This window comes from Pan troglodytes, chromosome 2 (assembly GCF_028858775.2).
Source record: "Pan troglodytes isolate AG18354 chromosome 2, NHGRI_mPanTro3-v2.0_pri, whole genome shotgun sequence".
NCBI lineage: Eukaryota > Metazoa > Chordata > Mammalia > Primates > Hominidae > Pan > Pan troglodytes.
Genome location: NC_086015.1, coordinates 162,284,408 through 162,310,749, shown reverse-complemented (window position 1 = coordinate 162,310,749; position 26,342 = coordinate 162,284,408). Strand labels below are relative to the sequence as shown.

Here is a 26,342-nt window from a genome sequence, read left to right as displayed (position 1 = left end):
GAATTATACTGAAATAGAAAGGTGTCCAACCCGCTGCTTATTTTATTTCAATTACATTAACACCATTGTTGTGTTACCTCAAGCATAACTTTTTTACTGCCTGTCACATTTAAAATTTGCTATTTTGAAAGAAGGGAAAAATCTAGTTCCCCTGCCTCTCCAAATTCTAAGACTGACCGAGATAAATGCTGCTTCCCTCTGAAAGTTCAAATAAGAGAAAAACCATCATAATAATAACATAATCACCATTCATCTCGGTAGTAATTACCCATTCATGCCAACCCCTCTCAAGATTTAAACTCTAGTTAAAATGCAGAAAGATGAACAGATTGAAGAATGTAGCTTATTTATTTACTTCCAAAGTGAAAGTGCCATTTTGCCACCCAAAGACTGTAAGACAAATCTGACAGCATAAATTACTTCCTACCAAAAGAAATGGCTTTTGTAGAATAAGACATTAATAAACAATCCGGATTTTTCTCTTTTATTTTCACTTTATTCACGTATCATTTTATTCTATATTTCAAAAGACAGCTTAAGATAAAAATCATATACAACAGAAGATAGTTAAAAGTGAAGAAAAGGAAACTTTTCGAAGAAAAAAGGAAATAACATTATCAGGAATCTGAAATAAGAAATGTCTTATTCATTTGAGCACTAAATTGGCTCTGAGTTTCCCAGCAGCCAAGACAAAGAAAAAAAAATGTGCGAGGGGAGTCAAGTATCTCTCAAAGCCTTCTAAGGAGCATTTCTCAGTTCTTTAAAAGAGATACGTCTTCCCTTGTCAACGAAGTCTCATATCGAACGGTTCCTCCAAGTGGCAATGTTGAGTGTTACAAAAAGTCTTCATTTAATCTGCATGTAATCTGTTATGAACTGAATATTTTTGTCCCCCCACTAAACTTATATGCTGAAATCCTAACCATCAATGTGATGGTATTGGGATGTGAGGCCTTTGAAATGTAATTAGGTCATGAGAATGGAGCCCTCATGAATGGAATTAATGCCCTTTATAACAGGGACCCCAGATAACTCTCTATCTTACCACAGCACAATGAACCAATAAAAAGCCAATAAATTGGAAGCCTGCCCAACCCAGAAGAGAGTCCTCACCAGAACCCAACCATGCTGGCACCCTGATCTTGGAACTCCAGACTCCGAAGCTGGGAGAAATAAATTTCTGTTGTTTATAAGCCATCCAGTCTATGGCAGTCTGTGATAGCAGCCTGAACTGAGTAAGACATAGTCTAAATGTATAATAAGAAATGTTATTTGTGGATAATAAGCTAATGTCAAGTACATTGTTTTCTAAGAACCAGATTGTTGCAGGGTTCAATATTAGGGAACCCAGAATATGGAAGTCAGTATATCCTTTCTGCTCCCTTCAAACATGAGTTGCCCCAGGTGCGTTTGGTAACTAATACAAGACTGAGCTTTAAATGCTAGCTCTCATGTTTACTTCGAAAATGTGTTTCAAAAGGCTTCTATGATAGTTAACCGAGAGGAAATAACATGTAAACAATGTCAACCTCAAAGAAAATATGGCTTAATTTTTAGACCAGTTATAAAAGATCCCAGCAGACAACTGGAGCTCAGACAAAAAATTGAAAAGGCATACATACCAACCTCCTTTCACCAGGATGGACTTAGGCAGAGACTGAAATTTCTGAATTATCAAATGGCTGCAGACCGTAATTTCCCCCTTCTTTCCCTCTGCTTTGTTCAAGTTGATAATATGCTCAGCTTAAGCTGGGCGCAGCGGCTCATACCTGTAATCCTAACACTTTGGGAGGCTGAGGTGGGAAATTGCTTGAGCCTAGGAGTTGGAGATCAGCCTGGGCAACATGGCAAGACCCAGTCTCTAAAAAAAATTTTTTTAATTAGCCGGGCATGGTAATGCATGCCTATGGTCCCAGCTATTCAGGAAGCTGGGGTGAGAAGATCGCTTGAGCCCAGGAGATCGAGGCTGCAGTGAGCCATGATCATGCCACTGAACTTCAGCCTGGGCAACAGTGCAAGACCCTAATTAAAAAAAAAAAAAAGGAAAAAAGAAAAATGCCCAGCTTAAAGACTCCCTTGCAGCATAGGCTGGGTATGTTTGTCTTGGGATAGTTATGGCCAAGGAGATTGGAGTGAAGGTCTACCAGAAGGGACTTCAGAGCTACTTGTTAAATGGGACAGTCTCAACTAACATTTGCATTTGCATTTTGCTTTTGCTGTTCACCCTTCATCTTATTTGAAAAAAAAAATGTCTGGAGAAAGAGCAGCCATCTAGGCACAATGAATATAAACCCAGAAATAGGCACAATGAAAAGGGAGCTAGAAGGAGCTTGGGTGCTTGATGCCTTTAGCAGCTCCGACAGTTCTAGACTGCCTACCGCCATACTCCTTATGACATAAGAACACTAAAACCCTTTACTGTTAGCCACTTTAGGTGAGTTTTTGTTATAATAAGCAGAACATACACCCTACCTGTAAACAGTCATATACCCACCTCTCTAAATGCCACATTCAACAAACTTCAAGTCCAGTGATACTGGCAGGAAGACAGTCTCTTCTTCAGTACAGCATTGATTTATGTGACAGAAAGGATGCTATATGTTCACCAAGTCCTGTTTCCTAAACTCCTGGGCTTCCAGCTTTCCCCAGATATGGCTATAATGGCTGAGTTCTAGCCAGTGGAAAAGAGAAGGAAGTTATGTATGCTATTTTCAGGTTTGATGCATAAAACCCTTCCCCCAGATTCACCACACTAGTTTATTTCCCATCTTCCAGCTGATTGTGTAGGAAGAAAACTTCTGGAAAGCAACAGAACCATGCAAAAGGAGAAGCCTAGGTCCCTGAACTATGAAGCAGAGCTCTGCAACAGCTGGAACTGGATAGGGATACACACAAGAAGAAATGTTTAGTATGTTAAGCAAGCAGCATTTTGAGGTTGCTGTTACAGTAGCCAGCCTACTACAAATATAGCTCTAGGACCCTCTCCAAAGTGCAGGGCCAGCACTGCTGGGGGTATGCATGATGATCCCCTGGGGTACACGGAGAAAATACTGCAACTTCTACTTAACTGCATTTTTGACTAATTTAACTAATTTTTGACTATGTAGTAATGCACATATTAATAAAGTACTACATGTACATAACAAGTAAATATATTGAAGGCATGCACAAAAACATTTTTTACTAATGAAATATACAATTCTAAAAAATAATGGATCTCATACTAGAGTAGGGTTTTTTAGATATTTTTAAGCCACAAAACTCATTCTTCAAATGAGAATTTCCATATAAGGTGAATACAGAAAACAGGTGATGGTAGTACTTCTCTGGTCAATGAAGGTGGGGAAGCCCAAAGCCCCACTCATCTCTTCCCCAACCCATACGGAATGGGGACACATGGGGAAAGGAGAGGCTCAGTATTGAAGTTCTGCATGAGATTTTGATCAAAAAGGAGATACATTGCTTATTTTTTAAAAATCACACTTTATAGAATCTGTGGAGCAAAACAATGTTGACAACATTCTGAAGATCCTTACAGTTGATATATCTCTAGTCTTCTTTCTCTTGGCTTTAATTTTCCAAAGTGCTCTCTATATACAACTTTACTACTTCATGGAATGTTTTTTCTGATGTTTTACTAGTAAACATCTTCAAATGTTCTATGAAAAAGCAAGAAATTTATATAATTTTTCATCTTAAGAAAGGCATGGGCCTAATATCACATTCAACATTTGTGGACCGTTTAAACTGAGACTCATTCTGCATCTTTGATTTTAAGTTTTGGTAGTCTGCCGCATGTTCAGGGAGCAGGGAAAAGTGATTAGTTTTACAAGACTGAAGATGGCAATGCACACAGTTCAGAACAGATCCTCAGCACCCAACTAAAATGTCATCTACCATTTACAAGGAGTTATGTCCACTTTGAGCAGCCTCCTAGGCTAACTGGTTATTCTAAGGTCTTGGTTTTGAAATGCTGAGCTTCTGGAACCAGGGGACGTTGCAGTAGGATAGCCAATCCTCTGCCACAGCAGCAAACAAGAGCATACCCAGGTGTAAGTAGGAATGGGCTCCCATGGAAAGCCCTTGGATATAGCCAAAACAGATTGCCAAGGCTCGGTTCTTGGAGCTGTGACCTGTTTTTATGGAAAGCATGAGTAAATATAGCCATCAAGTCTCTGATATCCTGGAAACTTTCTGCAAATCATCTCTCCTCCTCAACCTCAAACTCCATTCTAAGAACATGCTCCAGAGTGGTTAGTGAGAAGAAAGGCTGTTGTCTGGTTGCTTTTCCTGATAATGATCATTTTATCAAGAGCTATGAACGAACATTCCTTCAGTATTGTAGATTAGGCATAGACTCTGCTTTCAAGGGGTTTCCAATATAAGGAGAAGATGCCAAAGATGTTACTAACAAGATATGCCAGGATTACCTAAGTTGAGACCATAGAAATGGTGTTCAGTATGTGTATGGTTTATATTTACAGACCTACACAGAAGCTGAGGTCGGGGTAAGAGCAGTATAGCTCATTATTAAAAACCTAGGCTTGGAAGCCAACTGGTTGAATTCAAATCCTGGATCTGCCACCAACTAGCTGTAACCTTGAGCTAGTCACTTCACATCCCTGACACTTGTTTTCCAAACTATGAAATGTGACTGATAACTTTTACCTCTTTAGGTTTTTGGAGATTTTATGAGCCGATACCTATAAGATGTTTATAAAAGTATCTGGAAGGTCATAAGCATTCATAAATATTGATTGGGGTCATGGTCATTTTTGCCATTATTTGAGTAGTTCTCTGGAGACAGAGGTCAGAAAGCCTTCAATAGATTCCTTCTGGATCAAGGGGAAGTCTGCTGGGAGCGTCTACAAACTAGTTCTGCTTTCTGTTGTGCCCAGGATTTCTTGTTCTTCTGCAGGGAGCCTTGCAAGCCATCTCCCTTCTCCCCTCCAACAAGCCTGATCGCTTCCCCATTTCTCTCTTTTAAGCTAACACCTACATCATTTGAGTTTAGTACCTTAAAATTCCATTTTATAATTGCTGATGTTATGAAACTAAAGACATAGAAGGTTTACTATTTTGCCTGAGGAAAAAATTAATACACTTTAGCAGTGCTTTCAAATAAATTTTGAGTGAATGAATAAAATTACTTTTTACCATTTTTATGGAATTATTTTTTAAACTACTTTGCACCTCAGTTTGATCATCTTAAGGCAGAGCTGAGGGTAAGGTGCATCACGGAGTAATTATGAAAATTAAGTGAAATGATGCATGTGGAAGCTCCTAGCACAGTAGCTAGTAAACCTGATGCTGGGTAAGTTATAAACGTGTAAAAACTGTTTCATTCTTTTAAATAAGCTGGCAATATTATTGTGTCTTCTCTGATAGATTGCAAGCTCCCTGAGGGCAGAAACTGTCTCTACTATTCAGCACTGTGTCTCCAGGCCTAGCAGGGTACCTATCACATAGAAGACACTCAACAACTATTTGTTGAGTGAATGAACCGTTGAGTGGCTTCCTGGTGTCCCACAGTTTATCAATGGAAGATCCAGAACCAGAACCAGAACCAGAACCTGAGCCAAGAGCTTTTTCCACTATGTTCTATGACTCTTTACTAATTCAGCTTTTACAAAATTTTAATCACTTTGCTATGCCTGGAGTTCCTAGCATATGCTTTGTACATACAATGAACTCAACGTTTTATTAAATGATTAAATAAGTGAAAGGACTAAACGGGAAATAAGGCCAAAAAAGATTAGGCAGAGAACCACAGAATCTAGAGCCTGGAATTGGAAGGGATCTAAAAGGTTCTGGGTCGGAAGCGCAGCCCTTTCCTAACACATGAATTCTCCCCATACCATCACAACTAGTAGTTGCCCGGCTTCCTCCTAAGCCATCTCCAGCAATGGAAATAGTGGAGGAGAACCTGGACAGAGCAAAGAAGAAGAGAGCTTCAATAATCTGTAGGTTTGGGATGAAAAGGCTACAGAATGCAGTGACTAAGGGGATTAGTGACATTCATGTGGGCTTTAGTTGGGGGTTGTGGTAAGGATTAAGGAATTAGGGGAAAGCAAGGTGGCAAAGGCAGCAAGTAGACATTACTCTTTCAAAATGTTTTACGGAAGAGTAGTATAACAAAAATGTAATTAATTAGCAAGAAATAATTCCTTAATGTTAACTAAAGTATTTTCAGGCTGCTGAAACTTCTACTTTCCTTTCCTCCCTACCTCCATTCACCCCAGGTCTCCTATTTCTGCTCATTCTTTCTCAGGGGCTGGTAGCAAACAGTGATCCTTCTCAGGAACATCTCAACTTAAACAGAAAGCTCAAGAAGAGACTTTTAAGACTCAGATTATTTCCAAGTGTTGTGCTTGTGTGGTTTGGTTCTTATTTTTACCCTTTTTCAATTGTACAAAAGATCTGTGAAGGTTTACAGAGATGTTTAGATATGCAAATGTTCAAGATGTTCAAAATAAAATAAAAGACAGCAGATGAGAAAATCTAGATGAAGGGTATATATATATATATATATATATATATATATATATATATATATATGAGCAGGACGCTAAAATAGAACAAGAGGTATAGCTCTTTCATAGAAATGCATGTTAACAGATGCTACAGGTGGCCTGAGGTGGAATGTTAACTCAACTTCAAAATGGCAACAGTGCAAAGGGTAACAGACTAACTTAAGAGATCCACAATCTTCTTGAACTGAAAATACAGCCACTGCTGAGGAGAAGATTAAATTTCTTCCAAAGATCTTTTAAAAAGAGACAGTGTTGGAGAAAGCGAACAAAGACTTCCATATATCCCTGAACCAGATACCAGTGAGAATTTTAAAAGATTATCTTTCTTCTTCGTCTTCCTCTTCTTTTTCCTCTTATTCTTCCTCTTGTTCCTCTTCTCCTTCTTCTCTTTTTTTGAGACAGAGTCTTTCTCTGTTGTCCAGGCTGGAGTGCAGTGGCACTAACATGGCTTACTACAACCTGACCTCCCAGGCTCAAGGGATCCTCCAATCTCAGCCTCCTGAGTAGCTGGGACCACAGTTGTGCCCCACCCATGCCCAGTATTTATTTATTTTTAATTATTATACTTTAAGTTCTGGGGTACATGTGCAGAACATGCAGGTTTGTTACATAGTTATATACATGCCATGGGGGTTTGCTGCACCCATCAACCCATCATCTACATTAGGTATTTCTCCTAATGCTATCCCTCCCCTAGCCCTCCCATCCCTGACAGGCCCCAGTGTGTGATACCCGTGCCCCCTGCCCCAAGCAGTGTCCATGTGTTCTCATTGTTCAGCTCCCACTTATGAGTGAGGACATGTGGTGTTTGGTTTTCTGTTTTTGTGTTAGTTTGCTGAGAATGCCGGCTATTTTTTTTAAAAAACATTTTTTTAGAGATGGGTCTCCCTATGTTTCCCAGGCTAAAATTACCTCTTGTAGGATCCCCAAATACAAGACAATTGCATGAGACAAACAACAGTTGCAGAAAAATTAATTCTGGAAGAACTAAACAAGACAAAGAACTTGCTATGTTGATCAGACAAAAGGCAAATGAAGTATTTTTCACCATGGCTTCCAGTTGCTCCTAATCTTCCTCAGTAGAATGAGTAAGACAGAAGGCAAATTTTACTATCTGTGGCAGAGAAAGTGTTACGTGTTCACTACAACTTACACTCTTTCTGGGTGCACAGCTAGGCTCCCAGCCTTCCCTGAAGTTAGTTGAGGCTCCCAAACCAAATTTTGACCCATGGAAATTGGGCAGAAATTAGATATACCACTTCTAGGACTTGCCTCTAAATTTGCCCATGCAATCCTCCATTCTCTCACCTTTTTCACCAATCATGTGTTAATGGGGGTGGGGGTGTTGAAGGGATGAGGCCTAGCCTAGAAGACGACAGAGCCATGGAAGAGAGGAAGCCTGTCTCTACTCCTTCACAAATCCAAAACGGAGAGTGGACAAGAAATAAACTTTTATTATATGAAACCACTGAGATTTGGGGATTGCTTGTCAACAAGCAACTTTCCTACTCAAACTAATACACTACCTCATGAAGGTGGTTGAAAAGCCCTTTCTAGATAGGGTGAACCATATTGTGTGCTTTCTAGTTAAGGGACTAGAAATATGGAAAATGTTGAAGTACCACTTGAGCTAACTATTCCAGATTTGATGTGCTATTTTTAAAGCATGAATTACACACTAACCCTTCCTCACTAGCCCAGGGGGCAGGGGGGCAGGAAACCTGACTACTAAAATTTGCATGATTTTACTGACAAATCTTTTCAGCTTTATTTGAGCTTCAGGAGCAGATCAAGAGAAATAGAAGAGAGGAAATGGTAAAGCTAAGAGAAGGGGGTATTGTTTTGGCAGTTTGGAAACCAGGAGCAGCTTTGAAGTCTCAGGCTTCTTGTGGCAGATGCGCAGAGCACTCCAGAGCAGAGGCTGTGGCTCTCCAGCTTACGAGTTCCATTTTCATTAGGTTGAGAGTGCAAAGGGAGTTCCGAATTTAGCCCAAAGAGACCACTTAAAACCTTTTAGGGCTGGGTGCAGTGGCTCACATCTGTAATCCCAGCACTTTGAGAGGCCGAGGGGGGTGGATCACTGGAGGTCAGGAGTTAGAGACCATCCTGGCCAATATGGCGAAACCCCTTCTCTACTAAAAATACAAAAATTAGCCAGGCATGGTGGTGCATGCCTGTAGTCCCAGCTATGAGGGGGGGCTGAGGCAGGAGGATCGCTTGAACCTGGGAGACGGAGGTTGCAGTGAGCTGAGATCATGCCACTGCACTCCAGCCTGGGCAACATAGCAAGACTACATCTCAGAAAAAAAAAAAAAAAACATTTAGAAACAAGAAGTCTTGTGTGAAATTAAACCTATGTCACTGATAAGTGTGAGATACAAAAGATTATTCATACACCAAAGGAACTTAGAAAATACAGTGCACTGTTCCTATGGGAAGATTGCCCAGACACCCAGTGCATGCAGACAATGCGAGGTCAGCTTCCATCCTTCCTCAACTCAGAAAAATCAGGTCAGCAAATTAGCAAGTGCCAATTTTACACTAAATTACCAGAAATTACCTCTGGCTAATTTCTTCTTTTGCTTCAGGGTGGGGAGAAAGAGAAGAAAATAATAACAAAATCACCCTTGGCAGCCAAGTACAGAGCTGAAAGGAATAATCCACTAGAACTGTTATTTGACTTTCTATTGTCTGATGTTCTCAAATATTTGCATCTGTTCTTAAACCATCACTGCCTCCTCATTTTTCAATGTATAAAAAGAAATGTTTTGGGGTATTTCCCTCTTATTATGATATCATTCATCTTATTCAGTATTTTAGGCTCCATAGAGTTTGCACAATTTATATGGTCAGAGATCATTGAGTAAGCAGTAGTTAATTAGAGTTATGAGTCTTCCATCACTAAATGCTTTCTCCACTCTGCCTCGGCACTTGCCTGCCCCAGCATCTGACAGGTACTGATGATGTAATTACTATCTCAGCCTGTTACACTAAGGTGCCAAGAATATCACTTCCCATTGTAGGTGTTGTAAGGGCAGAGCTATCTTTGAACTCAGTATTGCTTATTAAATGAACATAAAGCAACTCAAAGGACAATAAAAAGCAATTCTTTAAATGGAATGTCCCTGTAAGAATATTCATTTGCTTCTCTGTGACAGACGCTGTCACAAGGCTCATATGTAACTTCTCTTTCTTTTCCTCCTCCTAAATACGTTTGCTGTCCTGATGATAAATCTAGTCTATGCTGAGCAGAAGAAAAACGGCTAGGGCTTTTGTGTACGCCAAGGCTGCAGGTCACATCTATCATCCTCTTGCTTCTGTTTTTCTTTTAATTATCTCACTTAAGTCAGAAACTTGACTTCAAATCATAAACCTAAGGAGAAACTAGATTTTAATTTACAGAAGCACAGCTAAATATTTTTATTTTAAGACTGTACTTCACAATAAAGGTGGGAGCCCCAGGGCTCTTTAAACCAAATGGCAACCATAAACACTTTTCTTCATGGCATGGTTTTTCACTTCAAATCAAACCTGAGTTCACCTACAGCCCATCAACCAAAAAGTTATTATAAGATTACATTCCCCTTTTCCAACATGCCACCCAGCACAGAGCAGCCCAAATTAATCACACATTAGAGAGAAATTTTCTTAAATGTACTGTTTCTTTGGGAACTTCTGAAGTTGATTTAGGCCTCTAGTTGGGGATAGTTGACCATGTCAGAGGCTGGTAGTCTCTACTCCATTGGGAAAGCACCTTCTCTTTCCATTTCTTTCCATTTTTCTCCAGGTCTGCTGGTCCCTCTCAAAGAAACTAAGGAAGCTAGTAATCTGGGCTACATTAAAATTGTTCAAACAAGCTCACTGATTCATTAAGCATAAGGACTGCCCTGAGGACCGCAGTTTGTGTCTCCCATAGCTGAGTAGTTCCTGCTCCCCAAAGCCCCCAACGAAATGGTGTGCGAGGCTATGGTCAGCATCCAGGTCTGTCACACTGCAGGGGCGATTTCACACCAAGAGAACTAATGGCCTCAGGATCAGAGACCGGGAGGCGACTGTTAACATGCTTCAGCCTCTGTCCAGCAGCCTTTGTCAGAGATATTAAGGTTCTTTCCAAAGGGATGTATTAGTTCTATATGTCCAAAGGTCTAGGTTAAGTGCTTTCCTTTTATTTATTTTCTTTCAAGGAAAATAAAAAGACTACAACTTCCAACAAGAAAAGTTGAGTTTGTGTTTCAAGAAAACTGATTGAATGTACTCAAATATGGCATTGTTGTTGCTGATGTCTAAGAAGTTGAAAAAAAAATCCAATTTTATGGGTCAGGATAGGTGGCACAGTGAGGCAGAAAAATAAACAAATGGCAGAAATCTCTGGGGTTTCTTGACTCAAATTTTAGAGATGGAAGGAGCTAACGAGATCCTTAAATCCAAGCACTTACTTGGTCATATCAGCCAGAGACTTGCTCACAAGCATGTGGCAGAATGAGGGCAAGACCCAAGGGCTGTCCTCATATCATGAGGATTTATTGAGTGCCTATGGCATACAGTGTGCCATACAAGAGGCTATTCGGTCACGGACAAACTTTTCCAGAAAAGTCAGCATCATAAATGGAACCCATTGCAGCATTTCTCAAAATGGACTGGTTATATGATTAGCTTTCAGACAATTGAGGGGAAAAAAAACCCAAGACACAATGTCACATTACATCAAAAATTATGTTATTTAAGTATGTATAAATGTAAAACTAAACCCATATGCTTATTGCTCTTTTAAGCAAGCATCACACTAAAACAAATTTTAAAATTAAATGCAAATAAAACTACAAAACCAGTAAAATCCAACTAATAGTATTACTTTAATGTGACCAATTTATGTGCTCTTGCTGAAACTGAATCACCTCTGGGAATGTGAATGCAGTGCTGACTGCTAAGGTGCAGGGTCTTTGGGGTCAAGCAGATGCATTCCACCGTGTGAGGGGTGATGTCATTTGGCCCCTCCTGGTCTTTCTCCTTAGAATAGGAAGTTGTGATCATTTGGCGCCCACAGGAGCAGAATGCAAGCCCAGTATTCAGTTACAGGATGGTCCAGAAGATGCTCAGATTAGCTGCAGACTATCATCAGAACAAAAGCCCTAACCTTCAAGATTCTCCCAGAACACACATGTAACCCCAAGAATATAGCCCCAGATCAGTTTGAGAAATACCGGTCAACTTATTATTTCAAGTTTTTCTTCATCATTTTCAATTTAAAATCATATAATCAAAGAGAAGAGAGCTAGTTCAAATACAAGTATGTTCAATATGATATGACTCAAGACAAAAGAGTTTTTACTGGATAGTTTTGTATCACTTCAAATTAGAAAATCATTTCGATACTGGAACTTCTTTGTCTACAACAAATGTTTTTCATCCATTTCCTGGTAAAAGATTAGAAGACACCCTCTGTATTCATAAAGGTTTTGTTCTAGAGCTTTCTGAGAATATTAAAATTATAAATGTACATCAAAACTGTGTGACAGTTACATAAAACGTGGGAGCATCAGCAGCAGGAGGCCTGCAGCCAGAGAAGTGAGGCCCAGGGCAAACATCTGAAACTATTACTTGCAAAGCCACATCAATAAGGTTTGCTGAAAGCCTCTTCTGTTATCATAAAGGATCTAGTCATATGCAGGTCATTTTCTTTTCGTCTCTATTGTCCACAATGTTGCACTAAAGTCCCTTTAACCACAATTTCAGATTGGATTTTGTTTTGTTTGCTTTTGTTTTTTAAGCATAACAGATCTCAACTTGATGCAGCAGGTGGAGAGAAGGACATGTTTATTGTTAAACATCCCTGATTCTCAGATTCAGAATCCTTGGGCCCGTTTATGCCAGATGCAGAACAGCTTGTGTCTGTTAGAAATTCAATTGAGTAATCATCCCTGGAGCATCCTGTCTGCCAGGTACTGCGCTGGGTGCTGGGGATACAGTGATGAATAAGAAAGACGGCCCCTCCTAACAGTCATGGTCTACACAAGGAGACTGGTCCTGTAAACAACTATCATGGCAGGGCGTGTAAGGCCACAGAATAATCAAGTAAAAGGTGAAGAAGGAGCATTAAAGAGGAACAAATCATTGTGTCTGGGTTGGACATGAAGAAAGCCTTCCTGTAGGAAATGACATTATTTAAATAAATGAAAAGGAGTTTGCTGGAAGGAAGACCAAGTGGGGAAAGATGCAGAGGAAACAGATGCAAAGGTACAAAGTATAAAAAAGTATCAGGTGTTGATGATGCTGATGATAATCATAATAGCTAACCTTCACTGAGTGGTTCTGTGTGCCAGTCACTGTGCTAAAAATAAGCACTTTGGGACTGTTTCATTCAATCTTCACAAGAGATTCATCCCCATTTTATTGATAAGAAATGTAAACCTTAGATAAATTAATCTGCCCAAGATCCTATAGCTATTAAGCCACAGAGTTCAGGCCAAACCAGGAATGAGGTTTTTGAAGCCTACATTGTCCACCTCTCCACTCTAGTGTTCAAAAAGCTATAGAAAGCTATAAATAGTCTGATATTGCTAAAGCATGAAGTTGAAGGCAGAGAGAAAAAACACATCTGATTGCTAAAATACTACATTTTTATCAACACTGATCTGTGTGACTATTAAATATAGTAAAACCTCCAATGTCACAAAAGTTAGGAGTGATGCTCCATACACAAACCACACGTTAGTGTATATAGGTATTAGTGATCCTTGCTGTACCAATCCCTGATTTCATCCTTGTCAGAACAGGTAGGACTCTTTGTGTTTATTTATCATTTTAAATACTGAAGTGGAACATCTTAAGATGTTCACCTGTAAATAAATTCACAAATCAGACAAAATCCTTTTGCAGTCCATGTGTCCCAATCCCATGTTTGGAAATCACAACACACACAGAAGCATTTGAACGTGAAGGTTCAGGACACACACACACACCCACACACCCACACACCCACACCAAAGAAAATCCCAAGGCTGTCTCTAGAAACCAGTAAAGATGATGATTATTTCTTGCTAGACAAGCGGAGCATTTAACTGGCAAAGCAAGACAAAATGACAACTGGTTTTTTTTTTGTTTTTGTTTTTGTTTTTTTAGTTAATACAAGTAAGGCTACTCTACAGCCTTATGTGCTTTCTTAACTTTTGAGAAATTTTGTTTGCTGTTTTTTTAAATGTGGCTATTTGTGAGTTAAAATGCAGTTGTCTCCCAAGTCAAGAGAATGTGAGATCATTAACTTAAGGCTCCTTAAGGCTCCAAGTAACTCTTGTGGGCTGTGTGATCATTTCTTTATAAATGTCTTGCCCTCAAGTAAGCCTGACAGAAAGGTGGATTTACATATTCAAATTACCACAGTTAGAGAAAGGTCTTTTATGGGAACTAATCCCTTCTTCACTGCAAAAGGAAAACCATAACAAAACAGCACACATGGAAACAACTTTCCATCAACCTACTCAATAAGTACTGGGTGCAAGATTTATTCAACCTGGGTTCCACTCAGCTCAAGCTGCCATAAGCCTGGAGATCTCATGTCTAGAGCTTTCAGTTCAGGCTTGTCATTGGTAAATTGAGAGCAATTATACCTACCTCTACATGTTGTTAGAAGAATTAAATTAGATAATGTGTTTAAAGTGTCTAGTACAGTCCTGGGACCAGGAGGCATTTGATGCTGGTTGGCCCCATCCTCTCGCCCACACAAACCCCACTCCCTCCTCTACCATCTGGTCATGAGTGCCATTTTTTATTACAGTAGTTTCCTAGACAGCTGAAGACAAAAATAAAAACAACAAAGCACAAGGAGTTGATGGCATAATCTTTTGATGCCTTTGGTGATTTCAAATAGTTGCTTCTGTGACCAAGTGGTAGGCATATGAAAGTATCAAGATGATGGGAATTTACTGCTGAGCCCAGTCTTGGGGGATGAAATTTACCAATAAATTATTGCCACAGAGTTTCACAGCTAATACAGGTATGTGAATCATTACATTAGTTTCACAGCTAATACATCTATGCAAATAACTGAGAATCTTTTTCTTAAGAAAGGCTCAATGTAAGTAACTGATAGAGTATAAGGTATTTTTACAAACAAACAAAAAATAATTTTTTCTTTTCTTTTCTCATCACCTATTTTATGTAAGGAAGAGGAAACTCCCCTTCAATCCAAGAAATTAAATACCTAAGATGACAAAACACTGCCTTTACTTTTGAATAAGTGGAAACTAGTATAGATTTAAGCTTTATCTCTTTTAGTGTTGATGCTATCTTTGTTTTATTTGCTGAGATAAGAAAATATTCCAGTTTATAAGGAATGAACGATTAACAAAATAAATGCAAATGAAGTAACTAATTTTAACCAGATCTTCAGTGTCATTATTGCTGACATAAAAGGAAAGCTGGGAAATTTAATTGCAATTTGTCAATATTTACAATCTCTAAATAAAATAGCAATCACAGTGGTAGCTTCTTGGGACCTCTGGCAGGCCACTTACATTGTGCAAATTCTCTTTTCACTAACCTGAACTAGGGAGTAATATCCTCTCTGCCAACACTATATTAAAGTTCTTTTCATGCCCATTGGTCATTTTCTAGAAATTTTTTTTCTTTTTTTTTTTTTTTTTTTTTTGGAAAACCATAGGTGCAACATGCACAATCTCAATTCGCACAGCTAGGGTAAGGAAGCCTGCAAGCAGGAGCAGAGCGTGGCAGTGAGTTCTTCAGGGGAGAAGCTGCCTGTTATGCCTGTCTGTCCCCAATGCTCAACTTGTCCAGGACATCCAGTGAACGAATAAAGACAATATTGTTGGTTAGAAAGCTAAGGCTTTGGGTGCTCATGTCCCCCACTTACTAGATGCTTGATTTTTGGTAATGTGCTAACCCTCTCTGAACGTCAGTTTCTTCATCCATAAAATGGAGTACCAACTGAACTTAGCTCATTGGTTGCCCTTAGGATTAGTTAATAAATGTAAAGCACTTAGAGCAATGCCTGGCAAATGGCAAATGCTAAATAAATTATTATTAATAGTATTATCAGACTCAGCCACACTGTTCTTAAATGAATTGGACAGAAGCTTCATTATCTGGTAGATTGTCACTTCTCAGAAAATAAATTTAAAGGCTTTAAGCCCCTTAAGCAGTTAGGTAGCGTCTCAGTCGGCTTGGGGTCATATAACAAAATACTATAAACTGGATAGCTGATAAAAAAAATTATTTTTCACAGTTTTGGAATGGGAAAGTCCAAGATTAAGGTGCCAGCAGATTTGCTGTCTAGTGAGGTCAACCTCCTGGTTACTGGAAGGTATCTTCTAGCTGTGTCCACAAATGACAAAAGGGACTAGCTAGCTCTCTGGGGTCTTTTTTATAAGGGCACTAAGCCTATTCATAAGGGCCCTGCCCTTATCATTTAATCACTTTTCCAAAGGCCCTACCTCCTAATACTACAGCCTTAGGAGTTAGGATTTTTAACTTATGAAGTTTGGGGTAGAGGAGACACAAAAATTTAAACCACAGCAGGTAGGGCAGATAAAGGAATGAGAGTTTTACTTGAGAAAGAAAGGACACTTTGAATATGAATAACAACTCTAAGAAAAAAAAGTAGGGGTCATAATTTGCAGAACAACAGAATATTTGACTTCACAAAAGTAATCCTATCTGTACAGTCAAAGTAATAGGACCTGTGGCTCCTATAAAGCAGACTTGATTTATAAAATTATAAACAGCATATGAAAAAGCATATACATTAGCTTTAAGTAAACTATTTTCTGTGAAATAGAATAGTTCTGTGAGCCATTAACAAATTATTAAACCCAAAAAAGGGGTCATGGGAACCCCAATTCATAGCTGGTCAGTCAGAAATATGGGTGGCCTAAACTTGTGATTGGTGTCTAAAATGGGGGCAGTCTTATGGAAGTGAGCCCCTAACTTGTGGGATATGACACTAACTCCATGTAGATAGTGTTATAATTGAATTTAATTGTAGGACACCTAGTTAGTGTCTGGAGAATTACAGGCTTGTTGGTGTAAGGAAAAACCCCAAACATTTGGTGTTCAGTGGGTGAAATAAAGATTCTAATAGTAGTAAATATCTCTCTCTCTCCCCGCTTCCCCCACCCCACTCCACCCTCCTACCTCAATGGCCATTCCTTCAATCTCTCTTGCTGGTTGCTCCTCAAATTCCTGACTAAGTGGTGAGGTATTCTGAGGCTAAGCCCTCCACTCTCTTCTCTAGCTTCCCTCACTCCTTGAATGATCTTCTCCAGGGGTCTGGCTTTAGCACCATCTATATACAGACGACTCTCATGTTTATATCTTAAGATCTAACCTCTCCTCTGAGCCCTGGGCTATTATTCTAACTTCCTACTTGACAAGGTCTCTGAATGTCTAGCAGATATCTCAAACCAAGCATGTCCAAAACAGAGCTCCCAGCCTTCCACTTGAAACCCGCTCCATTGTCAGCCTTTCCCTCTCATTCCCCTGTAGTCAATTCACCTTAGTTCCTTTCTCTCACCTCCCCAATTCCATTCTCCTCCTCTCCCACATACACACATTCCATAAACTAGCAAATGTTATTTGCTCTACTTCTGAAATGTATCCAGATCTGACAACTTCTCACCATTCTTACAGCCACAACTTCAGGCTGTTGAAATAATCTCCTAATTGGTCACTCTCCTTCTACTCTTTTTTCCCTTATCAGTCAAACTGATCTTTTTGAAAACATAGATCACATAACTCCCTGGCTTAAAAACCTTCAGATGGCTTCCTGCTACACTCACGATGATATCCAAAGTCCTCATCATGTCCTATATGGCTGTGTGTGATGTATCTATCTATCTATCCACCTTATCTCCTCTACTCCCACACGTGTTCACCAAGCTGCAATCTCAGGGGCCTCTTTGTTCTTCCTTATACCACCAGACGTGTTTTCCCACCCTCCACCCCAGCCCCAGTGTTTTCTCTGGATCACTCTTGCCTTGGATTTTTTTATGGCTGGCTCCTCCTCATTCACATCTTTATTCAAATGTCCTGACCAACCAGTCTAAATATCCACTACCAGCAGAGGCTCACTCTCAAGCCTCTTAACATCATCCACAACTCTACCTTTACTTACTCCTTGTCTCCCCCCATGAGAGTGTAAGCTCCACTGAGACAGAGATTTTGCTGGTTACCCCTACCATTGTGTCCTGAGATAGTACCCAGAATGTAGTAGATGCTCAATAAAATTGTCTTAATGAATTAGTCTGTTATCTTCCCCGTCAGCCTACAGCTCCAGAAGAGGTGGACAAAACAATGGTAGATATCCACAGGTAGGAGGGTGGTAATTGTAACAAATTCATCCATGAGAAAAAGCCATACTTGAGTCCCCAAAGGCTTCTGAGTCTAAAATATGACCATACAGAGTCAGATAAACATGTGTTCAAATCCCAACTCCATAACTTATATATATGTGACTTTAACAATTTATTTTATCTTTCAGAGCTGCAGTTTCCTTCTCAGTAATATGGAAATGCTATTACTTACTGGTTGTGTCATTGGGTGCACTAAGAACTTCCTGGATTCAGTGGCCATGTCTTGATTTCATTCACACATTTGTTTATTCAATCAACAAAACATTTTTATCGAATATCTACTATGTTCCAGACATTGGGCTAATTACTGAGAAGTCAACCATTCAACCCAGAGGAAGGCAGACATGAGCCAGGCACTTGGGAGCTTATTGACTAGTACAGCATTATAACAGTGTGTGACCTTGGTTTCAACAAGGAAAGTACAGGGTATAATAAGCACAGAACAGAGGGTTAAACATATTCTGAAGGGAAGATCAGAAAAGGTTTCCTGAATTAAATTACATTTAAAGAGAAATCTAAGGATGTATAATAATAAGTGCTACTTAGGTGGTGCTCACAAGGGCAAACAGGAGTTGCAAAGATCTTCTACTTCTTTAGAGGAATGTAGAGAAGACATTCAATGGCTAGAATGGCATGGTGTGGAAAAATGGCGGGCGAGGAGGCCACTAAGGTGGGCAGGAGCTCCAGGAGAACAGGTAAATAATGCATGGGGGATTTATTCCAAAGCAACTATGCAGTAGTAGAAGTAATGAACTGGCTATACATACATGAATAGATATTTAAAATGTATTAAAGGGAAAAGGTAAGAAAGAATAAGAACTATAGCACATTAACACATACAATTACACTTACACACAGTGACTACGTATTTTATAAAGAATCACACATCACTGTACTCATACTGAACACATTCTAGTGGGTGATTTGGGGAAGAGGGATGAGTGTTATCATTAGGAGCTAAGAAGAAAATAAACTCACAAGAGAGGGACCTTGCATGGACTGTCAGTGAAAGTGTACAAAGAACTAAGGAGTGGGTTAGCTCACTTCTAAATCCAGCTCCCAAGAGAAGGAACAACAAGAGGGCTGAAGTGGGAGAAGGCCAGAGACTGGATCACCAGAAGTCCTAGGAAAGAATATTTATGGGACATTTGGGGAAGAGTAAATGGCCCTTTATGGCTTGATATCCCCATGAGGCCACAGCCCATATCTGCTTTGCTCATTTCTAAACTATCCACTCCCCACCAACCAGCCCTGCTGAGGCCTATAGGCCAAGAAGCACAGAGACTGGATGAAGGCTCTCTCTGCCTCACTAGATGGGGCCCCGAAAATGAAATGAAGCAAAGAAATCCACATAGGTGTATGCAATTTGAATATACATTAAATTAAATCAATGCAGTATTTCCATTTCAAAACGGAAAACTACAACTACCTAGCATTATTACTTCTCAAAACAATGTACCTATTCCAGATTTAAGCTTCAGCAGTTGCTGGGCATTTAAAGTGTTCCTTTCTGATATAAAGAGGAGAGTGCTGCTTCTGTCCCAGCAAACCAGCAACTTAGATGTGAAACACCATGGACAAGTGGGTGATTAAATGTCAGCACTGGAATGATTCCTGGAAAGTTTCTATGAGAAATACCCACATTATGGAATTTTAGACTTAGTCCAGAAAAGGAAAATACAAAACTTGTTCCATAAATATTTTATTTCAAAATGGTGAGCTTTAGTTTGGGCTTTTTGTCCTAAATTGTCCTGTAAAACATGTTTGCTCTTTAGATGAGCAGAATGTCGATCCTAAAATACCCTTAATTCAAGCCATAAGTTATGACAACTCCATTTTGTGTTTAATTTAGTCACCAAGTACCTCAAGAGTGGAGTATGACATATCTCAGGAAGCTTTATAAATGTCTATCAAATCATATGACAGTGCCTAAAAGGGGAAAGCATAAGTCAAGTCAATTTACCTACAAAAGAAGTAATTCTCCAGGTTTTTAAAATGTAAAAGACAGGAAAACCATGTATTTCCTGCAAATATACAAATATTGTGTATATGTTTTACAACTGAGAGGACATTTAATAACATTAAACATTACATTTATACTGATTTGTAAATAATCTTCAGGTGAAATCTTTGTGAATGAAAGTGGATAATTTTCCATGATGTGAATCAGAGACATAACTGAAATATACCATTAATTCACAATAGACAGACCTATGTAGAAATAAATGAAAAGCCTAGTGCTAGAGGCTAGTGTAAGATACAGAGATGCTTGAAAATGCACTTTGATTTGAAGCAAAAATGTGTAGAGGAAGGCCTGTCGAAAAGGCAAATCATTTTATGTAGCTTTTGTATCAATGAAGTTAGATCAATACAGGATGATCATATCAAGAATAAAATCTACCACCCCTGGTTCATCTGAGTGGGGAAGTTGGAGATCCCCTCACTCAAGGCAAAAATGTCAGAAGTCACCAGGAATTTTAATTGCTCATACAAAATGAAGAGAAGAAAGCACAATATCTATACCAACTAAAAGTTTGGGCACTAGCTACTATTCTCAGCAGTCAATTCATTAATGATGGTTCTGATTGCACATCTCCTATCAAAGCTAACTATTTATTTTTTAAAATGGTGTTGCAACTTCAAAGCCATTAGTGCCAATAAACAGTAATGTATTAGAAATGCCACAGGTGAGTATCAGTGCTCAAGAAATTCAGTTTAGCCAGCATTCACCCATGCAGACCCATGTGATTGGTATGGGACATTTCAGTAGGAAAATTACTACCTTTCCCAATCAGAGCCTAAACAGAAGCCTAATTCATGAATTAATGCTTACTCTTTCCTGTTACAGATATTAGTTGCTATTCATTTCCAAGCTTTTACCATACCCAATCTCTGCAACTATTTTTTCCCGAAATTTTGAATAGATTTGTCTTCTATCACTCTTCTCCTTAGGTGCTTAGAAGGATAATACTATTACCAAGGTGTACTGTAAAAGTGAATACATTTTAATAGGATTATGATAACAGAATCTTTATCCAGTGACTATTGCAAAGAGAAGAGAGAAGATTTCTGCTTTCAGATTAGAGTACAGACTTTGAAATGAAAAGCAGATTATCTTATTAGCCTGACAACTGATGTACAGCACTCAAAGTCCTGTTTCTTGTTTGTAAAAGGAATCATTTTACGTGAACATGCTTTTGACTGGCTACTAGTATGACATTCATTATAGCGAAAGAGCAAGAGAAAATACAAGGACTGCCATTCTGCACATCTCACACCAGATGTGATTACTTTTTTCTGAAGCTGAAAAGCAGTCAAACACCTCAGTAGCTAAAAATGTGCAGCTGCTGTGTGTAAATAGCAGATACATGAAATTGTATACTGAAGTATATGCTCATGGAGATTGGATAGAAATGTTTTTAATTCAACTATAAAATAATTTAATGAGTCTAGTCTTCCGACAGTTAAGAAAAACCATGTTAACTGAGCATGAACTAAGGGCTGGGGTCTTGACATTAAGAAAGTATTGATCTCAGAAAGACTTGGGGTTGTATCTGGTGAAACCTGAACACAAAGAAGATCAGTCAGAAACACAGTAGATGGGCTTGAGTCCATGTCCAAAAAGGAGAATTGTCAAGGACAGCTAAAGCCAGCTCCTGTGAGATCACTACCCAGAGCTCTGTTGGCAAAGATGAGGTGCAGAGAAGATGTCAATGAACAAAGAAGGTTGCCGTTATAATGAAACACATGGGGATGATAGTTGATGCCCACTGAGTGGCTCTCCCCTTCCCATGAAGCAACCTTGCCTCCAACAGGACCAACCACCAGTGTTCACAGAGCACCTCAGGTACACCAGGCTCCCTTATGCTTGATTCCATTTAAATTTTCCTCTTGATCTGTCATCTCTATATTTCAAAAATAAGCAGCTCCTCTATCAAGCATACAGGAATAAGAACACTGTCTATACACATTTACTATTTTAAATTTAAAAATTAAGATTGTGATTTTTCACTTGATGTCATGGTTTTGAAATATAGCTTAATAGTCGGTTTGCCAACTTCTAAGGTATAAGGGTATTTTAGTGTAAGAATTGTGCAATTGATTGGCAAGAAATTAAGAACTACAGTATAATAATAACTATAGAAAAAGAGATATTCAAAATATGTGACAACCAGTGTACTTGCTGCACCAAGAACTAATCTTGGGTTGCTGGATTTGGAAGTGGGAATGGGGAAACCTGTCCCAGGGAAGACACTGAGAGAGCAGAGGTGAATGTTCTCATGAGGCAGCAGTTATTACCACCTGATGTGGAATAACTTCAATACTGTAACTACTGATACAGGTACATATTAGATAAATATCAACTTGCTTATGATGAGAATGAAGTTACATCAACCAACATGGATAATAAAGAAGATGCTTCTAAAATATCATTCATTATTTGACCCATCCAAGGTCAAGTCCTATTTCCCAAAACAAAAGTCCATGAAGTTAAGACCTGATAGAGATCACACATCTTTTACCAATTCTAATCTCATTTTTCTGTTCTAAGGATTCTAAGGGATTCACAAGGATTCCCTGTATTCTCTGCTTCTCAGTGAACTCATCCCAGGGTGACACATTGGCTCTCTCCATTTTGTAGATGTACAAAGAAAGACAACATTGAAGGATGGAATCGTGTAAGATAGGGTCTGATATCTGTCCTCCTAAAACTTCCCCAGACCTATGCTGGCTCTAGAATCAAAGAAATTATCATGGACATATATTTAAAACTTCCAATAGTAAAAAAAAAAAAAAAAAAAAAAAAAAAAAAAAAAAGCAGATCCTGTCCAAAAAACTGCAGAGAATTAAAACAAAAAAGATCCTGAAGACCACTGAGGTGCCTCTGAAGAAATTTTCCACCTTCCTTTTCTATAATATCAAATCTCTGCTATCTAATATCTGGTTTCTACAATATCTGTAATATCTAATATCTAGTTTTTTGAACCAAACATAAGAACCTTGAGGCCAATATTTGTCTTTATCCCCAGTGGCTGTCGTGGTCTGGACCTATAGCAGCTTCTCAATCCATTATTGTGAATGAAGGAAATGTCACTTTGAAGATGGCTAGGAGCATAGATTTTGGACATTGCCAAGAGAAAACATGTAAAGGAGAAAAAGCTCTAGTCAAAGAGCCAGGAGGCCCAGACCCTGTTCCTATCACTAACCAACTAATTACCTGTATGACTGACAAAGGCTCCTTACTGGCTGATATGATTTGTCTGTGCCCCACCCAAAATCTCATCTTGAATTGTAATCTGAATTGTAATCCCCAAGTGTTTGGGGAGGGACCTCATTGGAGGTGATTAGGTCATGGGGGAGGTTCCCCCATGCTGTTCTTGTGATAGTGTGCAAGTTCTCAGGAGATCTGATGGTTTTATAAAGGGCTTTTTCTCCCTTTGCTCTGCACTTCTCTCTCCTGCTGCCATGTGAAGAAGGATGTGTTTGCTTCCCCTTTTGCCATGATTGTATTAATAAGTTTACTGAGGCCTCCGCAGCCATGCAGAACTGTGAGTCAATTAAACCTCTTTCCTTTATAAACTACCCAATCTCAGGCAGTTATTTATAGCAACATGCGAACAGACTAATACACCGGCTTTCCCAGCCTCTACCTCCTCATCATGAAAATGAAGGTAGACCCTGTCCTGCCAGGCTCCCCAGGTTATGGTGATATCAGTTTCGAGGGCAGGGCACAATACAGCTAACTGAGGTCATCACTCAAAAGTGGAGCATTTTATTGGAAATGTGGGAGCCAAATCTTGACAAAAAGATGTAAAACCTTTATACAGAGAATATCATCTATTATCGAAGAATTAGTTAGCAAAAGGAGTTGGAAGTGGTGATATAAAAGCCCCTGACTTTTCTCTTTGAAAATGATCAATCTCTAGGAAACTGAGGTAGATTCATTTTCAGGCAAAGGCTAGCTGGAAACAAGGAAAACACTAAATGCTTCTTGCCAAATTGTCACGAGAGTCTAATAAAATGGTAAGAATCCTACAGGTTTATATGCTAACCTACACCTGCTGACTGAGATGTGAGTAGAAGATTCTGAAGGACACAGAAGATTAATACAAATCCAGACACTTGCTTCACTGTTGCTAAGAAGGTATGGAGGTGAAAAGGAATCAAAAAGCAGATAAAAATGGGAGTCAAAGTTTGAACTACCACCGAGGGATTTAAAATGAACTATCATAACCTTGAGAAATAAGGAAAGTCCAAATAAGTCACCAATAAATTAACAGCCTAAACCAATTTTATCAGCTCATAAGTCCACTGAAAATTTAGGTATTTGAAAGTACACTGTAGAGATCGTGAAACTTCACCCCTAAATACCTCAGCACATGTCTCCTAAGAATAAGAGTATTCTCTTACATGACACAATATACTATACTGGCTAAAAAAAAAAAATAGTTAATTCAGAAATATTATCTTATAAACAGTTTACATTGACATTCCTCCCGTTGTTTCTAAATGGTGTGTGTGTGTGTGTGTGTGTGTGTGTGTGTGTGTGTGTGTGTGTTTGTGATGGAGTCTCACTCTGTCGCCCAGGCTGGAGTGCAGTGGTGCAATCTGGGCTCCCTGCAAGCTCCGCCTCCCAGGTTCACACCATTCTCCTGCCTCAGCCTCCCGAGTAGCTGGGACTACAGATGCCTGTCACCACGCCTGGCTAATTTTTTATATTTTAGTAGAGAGGGGGTTTCACCGTGTTAGCCAGGATTGTCTCCATCTCCTGATCTCGTGATCCGCCCACCTTGGCCTCCCAAAGTGCTGGGATTACTGGCGTGAGCCACAGCGCCCGGCCTAAAATGTCTTTTATGGTCTTTACACAGGGTAGAGAGGAGAATCCAGGATCCAATCAAGGTCCACATAGTGCATTTGGATGCTATGTTTCTGTTTGGTCTGTCCATAGCTATAACAGTACCAAAGATACCAGCCACTTGTCTTACAAAATATCCCACATTCTGGATTTGTCTGACTGTATCCTTGTGATTATATTCCGATTTAACATTTTTGCCAAGAGTACTATGTAGGTGATATTGTATTCATCTTACTGCAACTCATCAGGAAGCAGATAATGTCAAGTGGACCCCCTCTTGGTGATGCTAGGTTGGGGAAGGTGATGTCCTCCAGAGCTTTCCACTGTAGAGGCACATTTCCCCCTTGTGGTAATTTAAGTCATCTGAGGGGTGAGACTTTGAGAGTATGAGAATATTCTGAATCCCTAAAATGATTTTAGCGTCCATTGACACTCTTTGCTTAATTTATCAGAAATTTCAAAATAGTTATTATCTAATTCTATTATTCCTTCTACATTTATTAGCTGAAATTCTATGAAGCATAGCTTTCTGCACCACTCTTTCCTCCTTTCTCTTTCTTTTTAGAATCACTATGAACCCATGGGCTTTTAAAATTTTTATTAAAAAGTTACAATATTTTAGTGCCATTATCATTCTGATATTCAAATTGTCCCAAATTTTGGCCAAAGGGAGTCCTTCAAGCTGCCGTGTGTGTGTGTGTGTGTCTCTGTGTGTGTGTGTGTGTGTGTGTTTAAATACCCCTTTAGGTTTCCATAACTGTCTTGATTTCTGACACTGCAGACTCACTGCTGTGGTCTGAATGTTTGTGTCCCTCTCAAATTCATCTGTTGAAATTCTAATCCCCAAGGTGATGATATTAGAAAGTGCAGTCTTTGGGAGGTGATTGGGTGATGAAGGTGGAGCCCTTATGAATGGGATTAGTGCCATTAATCCCATTAGGGACCCCAAAGAGCTCTCTATAACTCTTTCCACAAGGTAAGAATACAACAAGAAGTTGAGAAGTCAGCAACAGGCAACCTAGAAGAGGGTCCTCACAAGAGCCCAACCGTGTCAGCACCCTGATCTTGGACTTCTAGCCTATAGAACCAAGAGAAATAATTTTTGTTGTTAATAAGCCACCCAGTCTATGTTATTTGCTGTTAACTGCCTGAATAGACTAAGATATTGTCTCTGCCCTACACCTGTATTCACGCATTTCATCCAGGAGCATTCTTTCTAATCAATGTTATTGTAGCAAAAGATGATGAATTATGAAGATGACAGAACTATAGTTCTTTAAAAAAAAGGCCCTAAGAAAAATTCAAGTTAGGGTTTCCATAGGTCAACATTAATTATATTAACATCATTTTGAAAACTTCCTCAATTAATGCTTTCCACTATATTTTAGGGATTTAGTTTTTAGCTACATCTGCAGGAATTATAATACAAATCAACTGGGGAAATTAAGAAAGAACAAAACCACATTTTATCCCTTATTCCTGAAAGCTGGTAAGGCTTTTATGTTATGTCCACATGAAACCAGACAACTGATCAATTTTGTCGATTCCTTCCAATTGATTAATTTTGTGAAAAGAAAAGGTGGGAAGCCC

At 39.2% G+C, this 26,342-nt stretch overlaps 1 protein-coding gene across 2 annotated transcripts in view; it reads right to left on the bottom strand.

Moving 5' to 3' along the window:
* Nucleotides 1-26,342, bottom strand: part of IQCJ (IQ motif containing J) — a 199,301-nt gene that overhangs the window by 150,968 nt on the left and 21,991 nt on the right. The gene's annotated exons all lie outside the window — the stretch shown is intronic.